Source organism: Geotrypetes seraphini, chromosome 3 (genome assembly GCF_902459505.1).
Source record: "Geotrypetes seraphini chromosome 3, aGeoSer1.1, whole genome shotgun sequence".
In the NCBI taxonomy this organism is placed as follows: domain Eukaryota; kingdom Metazoa; phylum Chordata; class Amphibia; order Gymnophiona; family Dermophiidae; genus Geotrypetes; species Geotrypetes seraphini.
Genome location: NC_047086.1, coordinates 278,807,707 through 278,824,370, shown reverse-complemented (window position 1 = coordinate 278,824,370; position 16,664 = coordinate 278,807,707). Strand labels below are relative to the sequence as shown.

At 41.8% G+C, this 16,664-nt stretch overlaps 1 protein-coding gene across 7 annotated transcripts in view; it reads right to left on the bottom strand.

Annotated features, from left to right (window-relative positions):
- Nucleotides 1-16,664, bottom strand: part of LTBP1 (latent transforming growth factor beta binding protein 1) — a 941,660-nt gene that overhangs the window by 87,006 nt on the left and 837,990 nt on the right. The window lies entirely within an intron of this gene.

Sequence of the window (16,664 nt, the reverse complement as noted above, 5' to 3'; positions counted from 1 at the left end):
TTTTCAACCGCTGTTCCGCGGCACACTAGTGTGCCGCGAGATGTTGCCTGGTGTGCCGCAGGGCCGCCGGGCCCGGAGCTGACAGGGGGCCCGAGGCAGGGGCGCCAGTAGCTCGCCAAGGCAAAGTGAGTCGATCACCCAGGACTCACTTTGTCTTGGCGATCTAATCTATCGGACCTATCAGTCTTCCTCTCCCCGACGTCAATTCTGCAGTCGGAGAGGAAGTTCGGGCCAGCCAATCGCTGCCTGGCTGGGCGGAACTTCCTCTCCGATTGTAGCATTGACGTCAGGGAGAGCATGCGTCGGCGTCGGCTTTGGGGCCTGTTATCCATTGGTGGGTCCTGTTCCCCGATGGCAGCGGCAGTGGCAGTGGCTTGGGGAACGGCAGGGAGAAAGAAAGGGGGCAGGCAGGGAAACAGAAGGAAAGAAGAGAAACAGAAAAAAAGAAAGAAAGAAAGAAAGGTCAGGGAGAGAGGAAGAAAAAGTTGGGGGAGGGAATGAGGTGTGGAGGAGAGAAAGCATACAGGCTGATAGAAGGGAAGAAAGATTGGATGCACAGTCAGAAGAAGAAAGTGCAACCAGAAATCACCAGACAAGGTAGGAAAAATGATTTCATTTTAAATTTAGCAAAGTGGAGGCAGTATTACCACAGTTTTCAAAGGAATTTGCCCAAATAACTTAATAGTTAACTGGGTAAATTCCCAGAGATGAAAACTTCCCTTCACTTACTATGCACAGTTCTGAATTTATATCTGCTGTCTATATTTTACAATATGGTCACCTTTTACTAAACCGCAATAGTGGTTTTTAGCGCAGGGAGCCTATGAGCGTCAAGAGCAGCGCTGGACATTCAGCGCAGCTCCCTGCGCTAAAAACTGCTATTGTGGTTTAATAAAAAGGATGGAGGGTATATTTGTCTATTTTTGTATGCTATAAAAACCAAATACAGAGAGAGACTGAGAGCTGTTGACGAAGAGCTACGTGTGTGTCTTTCTTCGATTCCAGCCAGAATATCAGCTTTGTGTTCAGCCAAACAGGCCCAGGTTTCGCACTGAATAAAGTATTTTATAATTTTTATTTCGTAATAAAGTAATTATAAAATACTTTCTTTGTGTTTATTTGATTCCTATTCAAGAGAATTACTTTATATATAGTCAATATAGGCAGAGAGTTAAATTTTTTAACATTTTCTAATGGTGGTGTGCCTCGTGATTTTTTTCATGAAACAAGTGTGCCTTTCCCAAAAAAGGTTGAAAAACACTGGTCTAAAGGACAATTAAATTTTACATATTTATTATATAACTTGTCGAATTGTTCCCAATCTGGAGTTTTTCGTTCCACATTAAGTCTGCCTGACAAGCAGCTGTAGAATAAAACATTATCTTGGGATCTGAAATGTCAGTATCAACAAAAGTTTGTCTCAGTTTTTGCAATTTTGAGCAAAAATATTGAGCCAGTTCATCTGAGTTAGGTTCAGAAACTTGTGGTGGCTGTTTTAAATTGCTCACATCAAATACTGTATTAACCAACTTAAATAATTCTTTAGTGTTAAGTACATTGGTCCTAATTTTAGAAGAATAGTAACTGTGTCTTTTCTCTTTGATTTCACTTTTGTAATTCTGAATACTAGCTCTCCAGGTTTCTGGAATCCATTCGATTGTAGGATCTGAAGCTGCATGGTTTCTCTAGAGGCAGGTCTTGTCAGACAAATCTGATTAATTTCTTTGGGTGACCAGAGAATTAGATCAAGGGGGAGTGCTAGATTTGGTGCATTTAGGGCTCCTTTTACTAAGCCTTTTACTAAGCCATTACTCGCATTAAACCGCTAGTGCGGCTTAGTAAAAGGAGCCCTTAGATTTTAGCAAGATTCTGCATAGATGACAAATAAACTGAGTGCCCTCAATATGGTCCCTAAAATGACTGAATGAGTTAGGAACTGGTTGAGTAAAAGGCAACAGAGTACTGGTAAATGTAGATCATTCTTTTATTATTATTATTATTTATTTATTCAATTTTTCAAATTTCAAACAAGCAAAACAAATACTTGCTACAGATTTGTAATAGTAATTCAAAGAAAATATAAACCTAACATCACTTAAACCAGTGATTTAGTATAGGAAATAGTCATACCTTATTTAGTTCACAATAATAGAGATCCAAGTATTAGAATTATCATATCCAGAAATATAAAACAATCTTAAGGGCAGCGATGAGAAACTAATATAGAAAAACTCCCAACAGCCGATTTAAACTGCAGGAAGAGCTCTCGGACCACTCGTCACATTCCCACCTTCTTTGGCCAGAATAACAGTTGTTTCAGTTCGAAAAATAAGAAATTTTTCCTCTGTAATGAAATACAACACTTTGCTGGAAATTTCAAAATAAGAGATGCACTTAGGGCTAAGACCCTGGACTTATAAAGCAAAAAATATTTTCTCCTCTTCTGTGATACTTGAGCAATATTAGGGAAAATACGAATGGCCGAACCAAAAAACTTTTCATTCATATTTCTAAAATAAAATCTGAAAATTAAGGGCTCCTTTTATCAAGCCGCGCTAGTGAGGTTAGCGTGGACATTTCATCACGTGCTAACCCCTGCGGCAGGCTAAAAAATTAACGCTTGCTCAATGCAGGCGTTAGCGGCTAGTGCGGCAGGCAGTTTAACACGTGGTATTACGTGCGTTAAACCCCTACCGCAGCTTGATAAAAGGACCCCTAAATCTCTATCATGCTCCACAGCAAATGTCACCAGGAGGGTAGTTCTCCAAGAAATTTGTTAAGTCCTTTCCTTTCTCTTGCAATGCTGGCATTTCAGTAGGAATTGAACTTTTCTGTTTCTTTCCCGGAGATAAATGTTGGACAGTAGTAATAGGTGGTAGATTTTCTTGTGGAATTATTAAAACTTCCTTCATATATTTCCAGACCATTTCAAGTGGAGATATTACTGGAGATTTTGGAAAATTTAAGTCTTAAATTATTTCTTCTCTGTTTATTTTCCATATATTCTAGTTTCTTTTGAATAAAAGATCTTTCTTTAACAATCTCCATTTCTAGATTTTTTTTATTTGAGTTATCTGGTCTTCATGCCTCTTAATAGTTTCTCCCTGATCTTTTAGCATTTTCTCATGGGTCACTACCTGAGAGCTGATAGACACATAGTCTGCTTGAACCATAGTCATTGCCTTCTGTAGGTTAGAGTTCATGACTGCTATAGCCCTCCAAAGTTCCTCTAAGTTAACTACTGCGGGCTTAATCAACTGTCCAAATTGAATGATGTTACTTGCAGAAGTTGAGCTTTCACTAGCCACTGCCTTGACTGCCGATGTCTGGGCTTCAGTGGGGGATCTTTCCTGCACCACTACTTCTCCTCCCTCTGCTCCTCTGGGGCTCAGCAGTGCAACACCTTCTTGGGCTGACTGATTTGCCACTGTCAATTCAGGGCTTCCACTTCCGGGTTCAATAGGAATTCACCCCTGGATCGGGCTTAGGGAAACCCAATCATCACTGAGGGATGCCTCCACACTCTGCATTCCTCCAAAGTCGGGGGTGTCTCCCTCGTCTGGCGGGTAATTCCACAATCCAGCATTGTCTGAATGAGGTTCTTGGAGGTCCCGGTCACTGAAGGAGTTGGCCGGGTTGCTCTCTTCCTCTTCCCCTTGTTAGTTGGGTTGGGTTTTCGCACTTGGTCGTGCACTAAATGGGCCCATAAGGAAAAACAAATTTGCTGGAGCTCACCGGCTTCCAGCAGTAAAAGAAACTGCTAATTAGCTGCTAATGAGGCTCAGGTGAGGGGAGAGAGGGTCAATTGAATGGTGCTGGTGAGGAGCTCCTCACACAGCATCTGCCCTAAATGCCATCTTGGATCTGCCATAAATGTAGATCATTCTGAGGAAAGGAATGTTATCAGTGGTGTGCCACAAAGTTCAGTTCTTTGGCTAGTTCTTAAGATTTTTGTAAGAGATATTGCTGAAAGGCTATCTGGTGAGGTCTGTCTCTTTGTGACTCTTGTGAAATCTACAATATTGTAGACACCCCTGATGGTGTGGATAACATGAAGGAGGACTTAGTGAAGCTTAAAGAATGGTCCAGGATTTGGCAGCTAAGTTTTAATGCTAAAAATACATGGTCTTGCATTTGGGCTGCAAAAATCTGAGGGAATGGTACAATTTTGTGCAAGAAAGAGGAGCAGTACTTGTGTTTGATAGTATGTGATGATCTTAAGGTGGCCAAACAGGTAGAAAAAGTGATGGCACTAGCTAGGAGGATGCTTGGGAATACAGAGAGAAGAATGGCCTGTAGAAAAAAAGGAAGTGATGATGCCCCTGTATAAAGCTCAGTGAGACCCATTTAGAATAGAAACATAGAAATAGACGGCAGATAAGGGCCATGGCCCATCTAGTCTGCCCACCCTAATGTCCCTCCCCTACCTTCCTCTGTGAATAGAGCCCATGTGATGATCCCATTTGGCCTTAAAATCAGGCACGCTGCTGGCCTCAATCACCTGAAGTGGAAGGCTTTTCCAGCGATCAACCACCCTTTCAGTCAAAAAGAATTTCCTGGTGTCACCGTGCAGCTTCCCGCCCCTGAGTTTCCACGATGCCCTCTTGTTGCCGTGGGACCCTTGAAGAAAAAGATATCTTTCTCCACCCTGATGCGGCCCGTGAGGTACTTGAACGTCTCAATCATGTCTCCCCTCTCTCTGCGTTCCTCAAGCGAGTATAGCTGTAATTTATCTAGCTGTTCCTCGTACGGGAGATCCTTGAGTCCCAAGACCATCCGGGTGGCCATTCTCTGGACCGACTCCAGTCTCAGCACATCCTTGCGGTAATGTGGCCTCCAGAATTGTACACAGTATTCCAGCTGGGGTCTCACCATGGATCTATACAATGGCATAATGACTTCCGGCTTACGGCTGATGAAACTCCTGCGTATGCAACCTATGATTTGTCTAGCCTTGGATGAAGCTTGCTCCCACTTGCTTGGCAGTCTTCATGTCCTCACTGACGATCACCCCTAAGTCTCGTTCTGCTACCGTTCTCGTTAGGATCTCGCCATTAAGGGTGTAAGTCGTGCATGGATTTTGGCTGCCCAGGTGCATGACTTTGCATTTTTTGGCATTGAAGCTGAGTTACCAGGTCCTAGACCAGCGCTCCAGTACATAAGAACATAAGAAATGCCTCTGCTGGGTCAGACCCGAGGTCCATCGTGCCCAGCAGTCCGCTCACGCGGTGGCCCAGCAGGTCCAGGACCTGTGCAGTAATCTTCTATCTATACCCCTCTATCCTCTTTTCCAGTAGGAATTGTCCAATCCTTTCTTGAACCCCAGTACCGTACTCTGCCCAATCACATCCTCTGGAAGTGCATTCCAGGTGTCCACCACACGTTGGGTAAAAAAGAACTTCCTAGTATTTGTTTTGAATCTGTCTCCTATCAACTTTTCCGAGTGCCCTCTTGTTCTTTTAATATTCGAAAGTTTGAAGAATCTGTCCCTCTCTACTCTCTCTATGCCCTTCATGATCTTGTAAGTCTCTATCATATCCCCTCTAAGTCTCCTCTTCTCCAGTAGGAGTAGGTCGTGCATCATGTTGTCGGGTATTGAGTTTTTGTCTGTTGTGCTTTTGCCTACATTTCTTAGTTTGGTGTCATCGGCGAATAATGTTATTTTGCCTCTGAGCCCCTCTGTCAAGTCTCTTATAAAGATATTGAATAGAATCAGGCCCAAGACCGATCCCTGCGGCACTCCACTGATCACCTCCGTCGTTTCGGAGGGGGTGCCGTTCACCACCACCCTCTGAAGCCTACCTCCAAGCCAGTTCCCTACCCATTTTGTCAATGTATCGCCCAATCCGATAGAACTCATCTTGCTCAGCAACCTGCGGTGAGGTACGCTATCGAATGCTTTGCTGAAGTCCAGGTATACGATGTCCAGGGACTCCCCAACATCCAGCTTCCCCGTCACCCAGTCAAAGAAGCTGATCAGGTTGTATTGGCAGGATCTCCCCTTGGTAAATCCATGTTGACGAGGATCCCGTAGATTCTCCTCATTTAGGATCGTATCCAATTGGCATTTGATAAGAGTTTCCATTAGTTTGCTCACTATTGATGTGAGACTCACTGGTCTGTAGTTTGCTGCTTCTGTCTTTGAGCCTTTTTTATGGAGTGGAATGACGTTTGCTGTCCTCCAGTCCAACGGGACTCTACCTGTACTAAGGGAGAGATTGAACAGTGTGGATAGCGATTCTGCCAGGACATCACTCAACTCCCTGAGCATCCTGGGGTGTAGGTTGTCAGGCCCCATTGCCTTGTTAACCTTGAGCTTAGACAGCTCACCGTAGACACTGCTGGGTGTAAACTTGAAATTACTAAACGGGTCTACTGAGTCATCCCTTTTCTGTAGCTGAGGGCCGAGTCCCGGCGCCTCGCGGGTGAAGACTGAGCAGAAGTATTCATTCAACAGTTTGGCTTTTTCCGAGTCCTTTTCTACGTAGTTTCCGTCTGGTTTCCTAAGGCGTACTATCCCGCCTGTGTTTCTATTTCTGTCACTAATATACCTGAAGAAGGCTTTATCTCCCTTCTGGATGTTCTACCCTAGAGACTCCTCCATGTGGAGTTTGGCCCCCCTAACTGCAGTTTTGACGGCTCTTGACTTGGCCAGTTAGTCTTCTCTAGAGTCCTGCTTCCCTGATTGTTTGTAAGAGATGAATGCTTTTTTCTTTTCTTTGATGAGGTCCGAGATCTCCGCAGAGAACCACTGTGGCTTATTGTTCCTTCGCCGTTTACCTACTGATTTAACATAGCGGTTAGTCGCCTCCTGTATGGTGGCTTTCAGAGTCGACCACATTTCTTCCACGTTATTAGTTCCTGCTTGGTTTTGCAGCACCTGATAAACGAAATCCTCCATGTCTTTGAAGTTTGTGTCCTTGAATTTGAGGACCCTGGTCAGTGTTGTAGATTTAGTGAATCCCTTCCTGAGATTGAACCATACCATGTTGTGGTCACTAGAGGCCAATGTGTCACCCACCGAGACCTCTGTGACACTTTCACCATTGGTAAGTATCAGGTCCAGTATTGCCTGATCCCTTGTTGGCTCCAACACTAGTTGCCTGAGTCTTGCTCCCTTCATAGAGTTTAATAGCCTCCTGCTGCTGCCGGAAGCAGAGGAAAGTGTGTCCCAATCCACATCAGGCATGTTGAAGTCACCTAACAACACCGTGTCCCCACGCAAGGTGATATTCTCTATATCGCCAATTAATTCCATATCTAGGTCATCCTGTTGTCTTGGGGGTCTGTATATTACGCCAAGATACAGGCATTTGTCCTTCCCCCTGGCCAAATTTACCCAATTCTGGAGACTGCACCTTCAAAATGATATAAACAGGGTGGAGTCAGTCCTGAGGAAAGCTACCAAAATGGTCGGTAATCTCATTATAAAGTATATAGGGACAGACAAAGATCTTTATACGTACACTTTGGAAGAAAGACAGGAGAAGGAAGATATAAGAGAGAAGTTTAAATACCTCTGTGGTATCAATGCACAAGGGGTGAGTCTCTTTCAATTGAAAAGAAGCTCTGGTATGAGGGAGCATAGGATGATAGTGAAAAGGGACAGACTGAGGAGTAACCTGAAGAAATACTTCTTCACAAAGAGGGTGGTGAATTCATGGAATGGCCTCCTATTAAAGGTAGAGGAGACAAAAACTGTATCTGAATTCAAGAAGGCTTGGGACATGTACATAGGGTCTCTAAGGGAGAAGAAGCCATGTACCGGCTTTGACCAGCATTTGCCACTGTTGGAAACAGGATGCTAGGTTTGATGGACCTCTGGTCTGTTTTAGTATGGTAATGTTTATGTATTTATGAGGTTAGGAGTAGTTATCCTTTGTATGGAAAGAAAGTAAAACCATGGTCCTGATATTCAAAGCAAGTTATTAATTTTTTGAAAGGTTCTACATGCATAACTCACTTATCTGTATATTTTCAGCTATTATATAGATAAGATAAGGCCATTTAACTCACTATAGGGCTAATTCTATGAGGAGGGCACTGACACATAAAATGAGCATAAATGACTACATAGGCTCATAGTGCTTAAATGTGATGGTGCACATTTGAAGGTAGATGTACACATGGGTGGAGCACGGGCAAGTGCATAGTTACATGCATAAATAGCAAAGTTACTTATATGTAGTCAGCAGAACAGGTATCCTTACACTTGAATAATGTCACTCCGATGAAGCCCAGTGTGGATGCTGCCCAGCACGCTGTTTCTTTAAAAGGCTTTTGGTAGCAGCCCCATAAGCACGAGTGCCTTCTTGCTTGATATGCAAGTACTTTCCCAACCAACATGCGAGGCAGGACCCTCAGTAACATTAAAAAACAAAAAAAAAAATTCAACTTCAAGGGGAGGTGGGAGGGGATCTAAAGATATCTGTTCTGTTATCCTTGGACAACCCCTGCTACAGTTAAGTAACTAAGCTTTTTCCAGTGTGTTTGCCAAAAGAGTAAAATATCCTGGCTTCTCTGCCTGGAGGAATAGAAGTGTAAATTGTAAGCTCCATGATTGTTTGAGGGCAAATTCCACAACTAATGAATGATGTTGAAGTTGAGTTCTGTCAAAGCCTGGACACTTCTGAATTCTATACATTGTGGACCAGATTCTGTACTTGGTGCCTAAAAAAGATAGGTGCCTAAAGTTAGGTGCTTATTGCACGTCAATCACACTTAGTGGTGCCTAACTTAACACTTAGGCACCTGTAATATAGGCCAGGGTTTTAAAGGCTTACATTATAGGTACCTAAGTCCTTTACAGAATTGCGCCTAGAGGTGCCTAACTCTTTTTCTACCCCCTAAACACACCTACTCTGGCGTTTGGAACCTATCTTTTGTAGAATCGCACCTAAGATAGGTGTTTATCTCCCAATTAAATTTTATTTTTTTCAATTTTGAGCACAGTCTTAGCAAATTCCGATCAAAGGTCACTGAAAAATTTTCTGTATCATAATATTTCATGTGCTCGCTATGAGGTTTTTCAGAAGAGCCACAAAAACTTAGGCTCTAGAATTCATTAAAATGAATACCTAAATATCTGGGAAAGCTAAGAGAAGCTGGCACAGTAATTAGAAAAGCAAAGTGGAGGAAGTGCAAAAGTGGTATTGTGAGATTCAAAGGTAAAGGGGTGAGGAATATGGTGAAGCTGATAAAACTAAGGTGGAACTGCTTAACAAATATTTCTGTTCTGTTTTCACAGCTGAAGGGCTGGAAGTAGGACTACAGAACACAAACATAAATAGGAATGGAGGTTTGATAAACCCTGAATGATTTTCAGAGGACCGTGAATGTGAGGAGCTAACTAAACTAAATGTGGTCAAAGCAGTAGGGCCAGTTGACATACATCGAGGGTTCTAAAGAAACTTAGGAAGTTCTAGCGGCTCCACTGGCTGAACTTTTCAATGCCTCTCTGGAGTCAGGCATGGTTCTGGAGGACTGAAGAAGTGTAAATGTGGTCCCTTCTCCACAAAAGTGGAAGTTAGGAAGAGGTTGGGAACTAAACGCCAGTTAGTCTGACCCCTGTGGTAAGTAAATTAATAGAAATGTTTTTAAGTTCAAACAATTTTTATTGATGCAAACAACAACAAATACAACATTAAAACTTGTATAACAATGATGATGCATCAAATATAATGAACATATTGATGTGGTCAATATTACATACAACACCAAGGTGCTTAGTATAATAATGAAGCAACAAACTCCTCCCTCTCTCCAGCCTTCCTTGAGGTCCGTTTGGATATTTGAATCATGGGTTCCTGAGGAAGGGACTTTGTTCCCGAAACCAGGCTTGGTTGAACCTGGTTTTGCAGTGTTTCATCTGCTCTGTTCCCACACCCCTGGATGTTGAATGAAGACTCTTCAAGCTAAGTTGCTTTTTTTGATTTTTGCTGGGAGTTGGCTGGAGGGTTCCCTGAGTGATTGCAGTTTGTGAATTCACCACTTCACCTGTGTTCATTGTGCACTTTTTTGGTATTGTGTTATTTAATTTCAAAACGCACTCTTGGTACCCCATGATGGTGTGTAGGTGGGGGCTAATTAGCCTCTACCTTTTCGCTTGAAGCGTTGGAGTTTTTCTCACGTCGCTTATCCTGTGCACTGAGGGTACCTTGCACTACTATCACTTTTATATATTTCTTTTGAGCTCAATTTGATTTGGCGCTTTTGCTGTTCTGCAATCACTCACGGAACTTTTGACCATTTTTTGCCTTATTGTTGGACTAGTGAGGCATCGAGTAAAATATATCCCATATAAACCTAGAAAATACCTTCATCCCCCATCAAACCCCACTCAATCTATGTATGACTACATGTTTTAAATCATTTAATACCCTCTGCCTTCCCTCCCCAAACCCTCCCTTCCCTTCCCCATTCAAAGGTACTCTCTACCCCTCCTCAATCTCAGTTAGGATACCCATCTTAAAACCGCACTACGACCTTTAGGAAATAAGGCTTGCAAATATGGATCCCATATTTGCATAAACAACATCTTTCGCTTCCTCATCCTTCCAGCATCTCTAGCTTCCCAGATGGCCAACTGATGCAACTGGTTTTGCCAATGCCAAAACTTTGGAGGGTCAGAGATTGTCCAATATTGAAGAATACATTTTTTGGCCAGTAGACTCATTTTCCTACACAGTGCCCTATGCCCCTTAGGCAAATGACTACAAGCTTCTGGCAAATCCAAAATAAAATGGGATGGAGAGTAGCGCAAAGATCTTCCAATTAACTCAGACATATAAGATATTATTCGCTTCCAAAAATGCTGAATAATGGGACAAAACCAAAAAGCAAAGGCAAAAGATCAGTAATCATCGGATTCCCACCTAAGAGTCACACAAGCCAACACCATGCCATCCGTAATGTGCTGAATAATAAACTTGAACAAATATGAGAAGTCAATGCCTTCCGTGCACTATGTAATAATGCAAACACATCACAAGGAGCATAAAACTCCCGTTCCATCCGAAGAGGAGTGTAAATACTTGTCTCATTAATCCAATCTCCCAAATGACGAAGCAGACATGCATAATTATAAATCCACATATCCGGTAAACCTAACCTCTCTTTATTCCAATTCCCCAGCAAATGTATCAACTTTAATTTAGTTTTTTTGGCCCCCCAACAAAAACGAGTAACTTTTTTTTTTTTTATAAAAGATACGTAAATCCTTCTTCAATAAGCACAACGGCAAAGTCTGTAACATATACAACCATTTAGGAAATATAAACAGCTTAACCAAGCTAATACGACCCATCAAAGAAAGAGGCAACATCTGCCATGTATCTAATAAGAGTTCCATTTTTTGTTGTAGTTTGTCCACATTAAGGTGATATAATTGGGAAGTCAACATAGTCATGACTATCCCTAAGTACATAAACTATTCCCAAGTACATAAACTGCCCTTGCACCCAAATCAAAATACCGATCCCCATAAGGCCTTTACCGCCTCAGAGGATGCTAACGCCTCTGATTTATCTAAATTTGATTGAAAACCTGCATAGTGACCATATTCTTTAATTAATTCCAATAATGCTGTTAAAGAAGACAAAGGATCTGCAAGATGTACTAAAATATCATCAGCAAAAGCCGACAACTTAAAAGTAGTATTTCCAATATCAATCCCTCGTATAGATGGCAATTCATATATCTCTCGAATAAGGGGGTCCAAAGTAACTACGAATAATAACGGAGATAAAGGACAACCCTGTCTCATCCCCCTACAAATAGGAAACTTATCAGTTTCAAAATCCTTTAACACCAATTTAGCCTGTGGAAGAGCATACAATGCATGTATTGCCGATATAAAAAAACCATCAAAACCATATGCTGTTAATGTTTCATAAAGAAAATCCCACCTAACTTTGTCAAAAGCCTTTTCAGCATCAAAGCTGATCAGCACAGAAGGTAAATTATATCTTGCCCGCTGTTCTAAAGACAGTAACAATTTTCTTACATTTTTAGCTATTTTCCTTCCCTTCACAAATCTCACCTGATCCTCATGAATAATGGAGGGCAGTACAGCAGCTAACCTATTAGCCATAATTTTTGCTAACAATTTAACCTCCGTATTCAATAAAGAAATAGGACGATATGATGCCGCTTTTTCGGGGTCTTTATTCGGTTTAGGCAACACCAGAATTCGAGCCGTATTCATACCTTCCGACAAAGCTTCTGCACCAACCATAATATTAAACATCCTAGCAAGTGGTTGGATAATCTCTTCACTTAATAGTTTATAAAATTCAATACGCGTGCCAACCTCACCTGGCGCCTTCAGCAATGGACTATTCCTAATTGCCCAATACACTTCCTCCGGAGTAATTGGCGCATTCAAACACTCCCTATCACTCTCAGAGATAGGGCAATTTTATCTCATCCAAATAGGGACCTGCCAATATTCCCCTGTCTAACAGGGTATCATAAAGAGTCTTAAAATAGCGAAAAAAATATCTCCAATCTCTTGATCTGTTATAACATAAGAACATAAGAACATAAGCAGTGCCTCTGCCGGGTCAGACCACAGGTCCATCCCGCCCAGCAGTCCGCTCCCGCCGGCCCAAACAGGTCACGACCTGTCTGTATCACCAGAGGGGGCTCCCTTGCCACCTTGGTTTCTCATTTAAGTCCTGTCTTCCTATCGAAGTCCTAACCCTCCGGTCTTGCACATGCACGACCTGGTTTGGTTTCTATACTCATTACCTGGTTAGCTTTCTATACTTGTGTTACATCCCAGCTCCTCCCTCAGTATCCCGTGATCCCTTTATCCTTCAGGAATCCGTCCAATCCCTGTTTGAATCCCTGTACTGTACTCTGCCTGATCACTTCCTCCGGTAGCGCATTCCAAGTGTCCACGACCCTTTGGATGAAAAAAAACTTCCTTGCGTTTGTTTTGAACCTATCTCCCTTCAGTTTCTCCGAATGCCCCCTCGTACCTGTTGTCCCCTTCAGTCTGAAGAATCTGTCCCTATCCACCCTATAACCTGCTTCCCTTGTTCATTTATCAAGGCCCAAACCCTATTGGGACCCATTCTAGATGAAACTAACCGGGCCAAAAGTTTTCCCCCCTTATTCCCATGTTTATAAAGTTGGTACTTATAATAACCAAGGGATTTGTGTGCCCGCTGATGTAGAAGAGAATTGAGAGTTACTTGATATTCCATCAACTCCTGTCTATGCACTGAGTCACCAGATTGTCCAAATTTCCTCCTAGCCTTTACAATATCCCTCTCCAAACGCAAAATTTCCCTATCTCGAGCTTTTTTAACATGACTACAATAACTTATAATGTTCCCCCTCAATACTGCTTTCGCCGCTTCCCAAAATAAAATAGAATCTCCTTCTGCATGACATTATGCCTTTTGTAATCTTTCCAAGTGACCAAAAGCCGTTCCCTATAATTTTGGTCCCTATACAATGCTAACGGAAATACCCAATGCCATATCCTCTTCCTTCCTGCCACCTCACATTTACCCATGCATGATTAGAGGTTGTATAAGGACCTAAATCCGCCCGCACCAACTGCCGAAACACCAGTTCTGTTACCCAAATATAGTCTATATGAGATTGTGAACCATGTGCTCGAGACATATGGGTATAATCTTTCTCAGAACCATGTAGAACCATCCAAGGGTCTATTAATTCTAGATTTTCATTAAATTTTTGGAGTTCCCTCTCCCCTACCAAATGCAAAGCACTCCCTGGCCCCGTACAATCCAAACTAGAATCATAAACAGCATTAAAGTCTCCCCAATAATTAAAGAGACCCGAGTTAAAGGTAACAATAAGCGAGTTAATTTGGCATAAAATGCCGGATCATTATCATTAGGAGCATATACACAGCAAAATACAAAATTTTGCTGCGCTATCACCCCTTGACAGAGCACATATCGTCCCTCACCATCCTTAGACAAAATTAGCCCAAAAGACCCTTACAAAACAAAATCGCTACTCCTCTGTGTTTTTTTTTTGAGCAGAAGCTGCCACACATTTCCCCACCCACCATTGCTTTAATTTCGAATGTTCAAGATCAGTCAAATGAGTCTCCTGAAGAAAGGCCACGTCCACTTTATGATGTAATTGTTGCAAAATTTTTGAACGTTTAATGGGGGAATTGATTCCCTTATTCACTCAAAAACAAGCCCCACACGGACAAATGATACACACACCCAGCAACACTACAAGGCCTTACTTACAACCCACAACATTCACACTCCCCAAAGAGAAAGGGAAAAAGGAAAAAGAAAAGAAGTGGAGAAAAAGGCCTCAGTTCAGCTTCATCTGGCCAAAAATTCCAGATGAAGCTGAACTGAGGTCTTTTTCTCCACTTCTTTTCTTTTTCCTTTTTCCCTTTCTCTTTGGGGAGTGTGAATGTTGTGGGTTGTAAGTAAGGCCTTGTAGTGTTGCTGGGTGTGTGTATCGTTTGTCCGTGTGGGGCTTGTTTTTGAGTGAATAAGGGATAAATTCGGGCCCTAATCCTTGAGAATTTATTTCTAGTGGAATTGATTCCCCCCACATTCCAAGTTTTTAAAACAAAAATTAGCATGTTTCTGGAATCCAATGAATTAAAGGGACCTGAGGCAACATGTTTTTACTACAGGAAGTTCTTGTCAGATAAATCTGATTAATTTCTTTAACTATGTGACCAGAGAGTTGGATCGAGGAGAGAACTAGATGTGGTATATTTAGATTTTAACAAAGCCTTTGAGATGGTTCCACACAAATGACTAATAAATAAACTAAGGGCTCCTTTTACTAAGGTGCGCTAGCATTTTTAGTGCGCGCTACATTGCCGTGCATGCTAACCCTGCGCTATGCGCCAAAAACTAATGTCAGCTCAATGGAGGCATTAGCGTCTAGCACACACTAAAACCGCTAGTGCAGCTTAGTAAAAGGAGCCCTGAGTATCCTCAGTATGGGCCCTAAAATGACAAACTGAATTAGGAACTGGTTGAGTGGAAGGTGACAGAGGGCAGTAGTAAATGGAGCTTTTTCTGAGTAAAGGTACATTACCAATGGTGAGCTTCAAGGTTCGGTTCTTGGGCTGGTTTTTTAACATTTTTGTAAATGATAATGCTGAAGGACTGGCTGGAAAGGTTTGTCTCTTCACAAATGATACTAAAATCTGTGATAGGGTAGCCACCCCTGATGGTATAGATGACATGAAAGAAGACCTAGCAAAACTTAAAAAAATGGTATGGAATTTGGCAGCTAAGATTTAATACTAAAAAATGCAAGGTCAAGTATTTGGGCTACAAAATCTTGAGGGAACAGTGCAACTTAGAGATGCACAAAAGAGGAGTATGACTTGGGTAGATCATATGTGATGATCTTAAAGTGGCCAAACGGACAGAAAAGTCAATGGTGACCATCTGATGACTGTTGGCTATAAATCCAGTGCCAGTGTACTTTCTGTGTAGCTGAAAAAACAGTCTTCTAGATAGCTCACCAACGTTTTCTTTATGGCGTTCAAAATCAAATGTTCCTTACCATAAACGTCAGATTCTTTTCATTCTTCCTTCAATCTCAGAAAAGTCAACCAGTACTACTAACCATTGTTACTGAACACTGAAAGTAGTAGGCCAACTGAAAACTGAAGGTATTCTTATTTGCACTTCCTTTCCAACCTCCTGGTTAAAGTTTCCAACTAATCTGTTTTATCATTCCCTCTGTAATTCCCTAACCCCCTATTTGTCCTGTTTGTCTATTTTAATTAGATTGTAAACACTATGGAGCAGAGATTGTCTCTTACATGTTAATGTACAGCACTGTGTATGCCTAGCGGCACTATAGAAATAAGTAGTAGTAGTAATCTTATTTATTGACAGTCTTTGGTGTATATCATTTGAACTTACATATAGGTAAGTATTCATGCATGGCTGACATCTAAAATTTAGGGGTCCTTTTATCAAGCAGCAGTAGAGGTTTAACACGCGTAATACCGTGCGTTAAACCGCCTGCTGCACTAGCCGCTAACGCCTGCGTTGAGCAGGTGGTAGTTTTTATGCCAGCCGCGGGGGTTAGTGCATGATGAAATGTCTGAAGCACAATCCAGTTTACATAACTTTTCATTTGGATCCTCACAGATTACACATTATAGTAAACAAAAACACAGAAAGAACGAAGATATGTGATTTTAGCATTCTGAGTTTTCTTACATGGCTACCATTTTCTAGATTCCATTATAGTTACATCCAAAAAAAGGGGTTAATTTTATAACTTGGTACCTCATTAGGCATGTTGATGCCATATGCTAAGCGCCAATTCTATAATGGTATATCAGTGCCAAGACAGAATACTAGTATAAGTCAGCACTGATGCACCCACATTGAGGTGAACCCACTTAAGTCAAGGTCTATGGGTCATAAGTGGGTGCACAACTTATAGTATTCTATAAAATGTAGGTGTAAGTAGGTGACATCAATGTCTCATCCATGTGTACACCCCCTTGCAATTACATGCTATAGCACTTATGTATTGCCTCACAGAATAGCTTGTAGTGCTCTTGTATACCTAAGGGCCAAATAAGGCACAAATTATGCAAGCAAGGAACATGTCACTGCATGCACCCAGTTATAGAATCATCTGTTAGAAAGTAAAGACAATTTGAGAAAAAA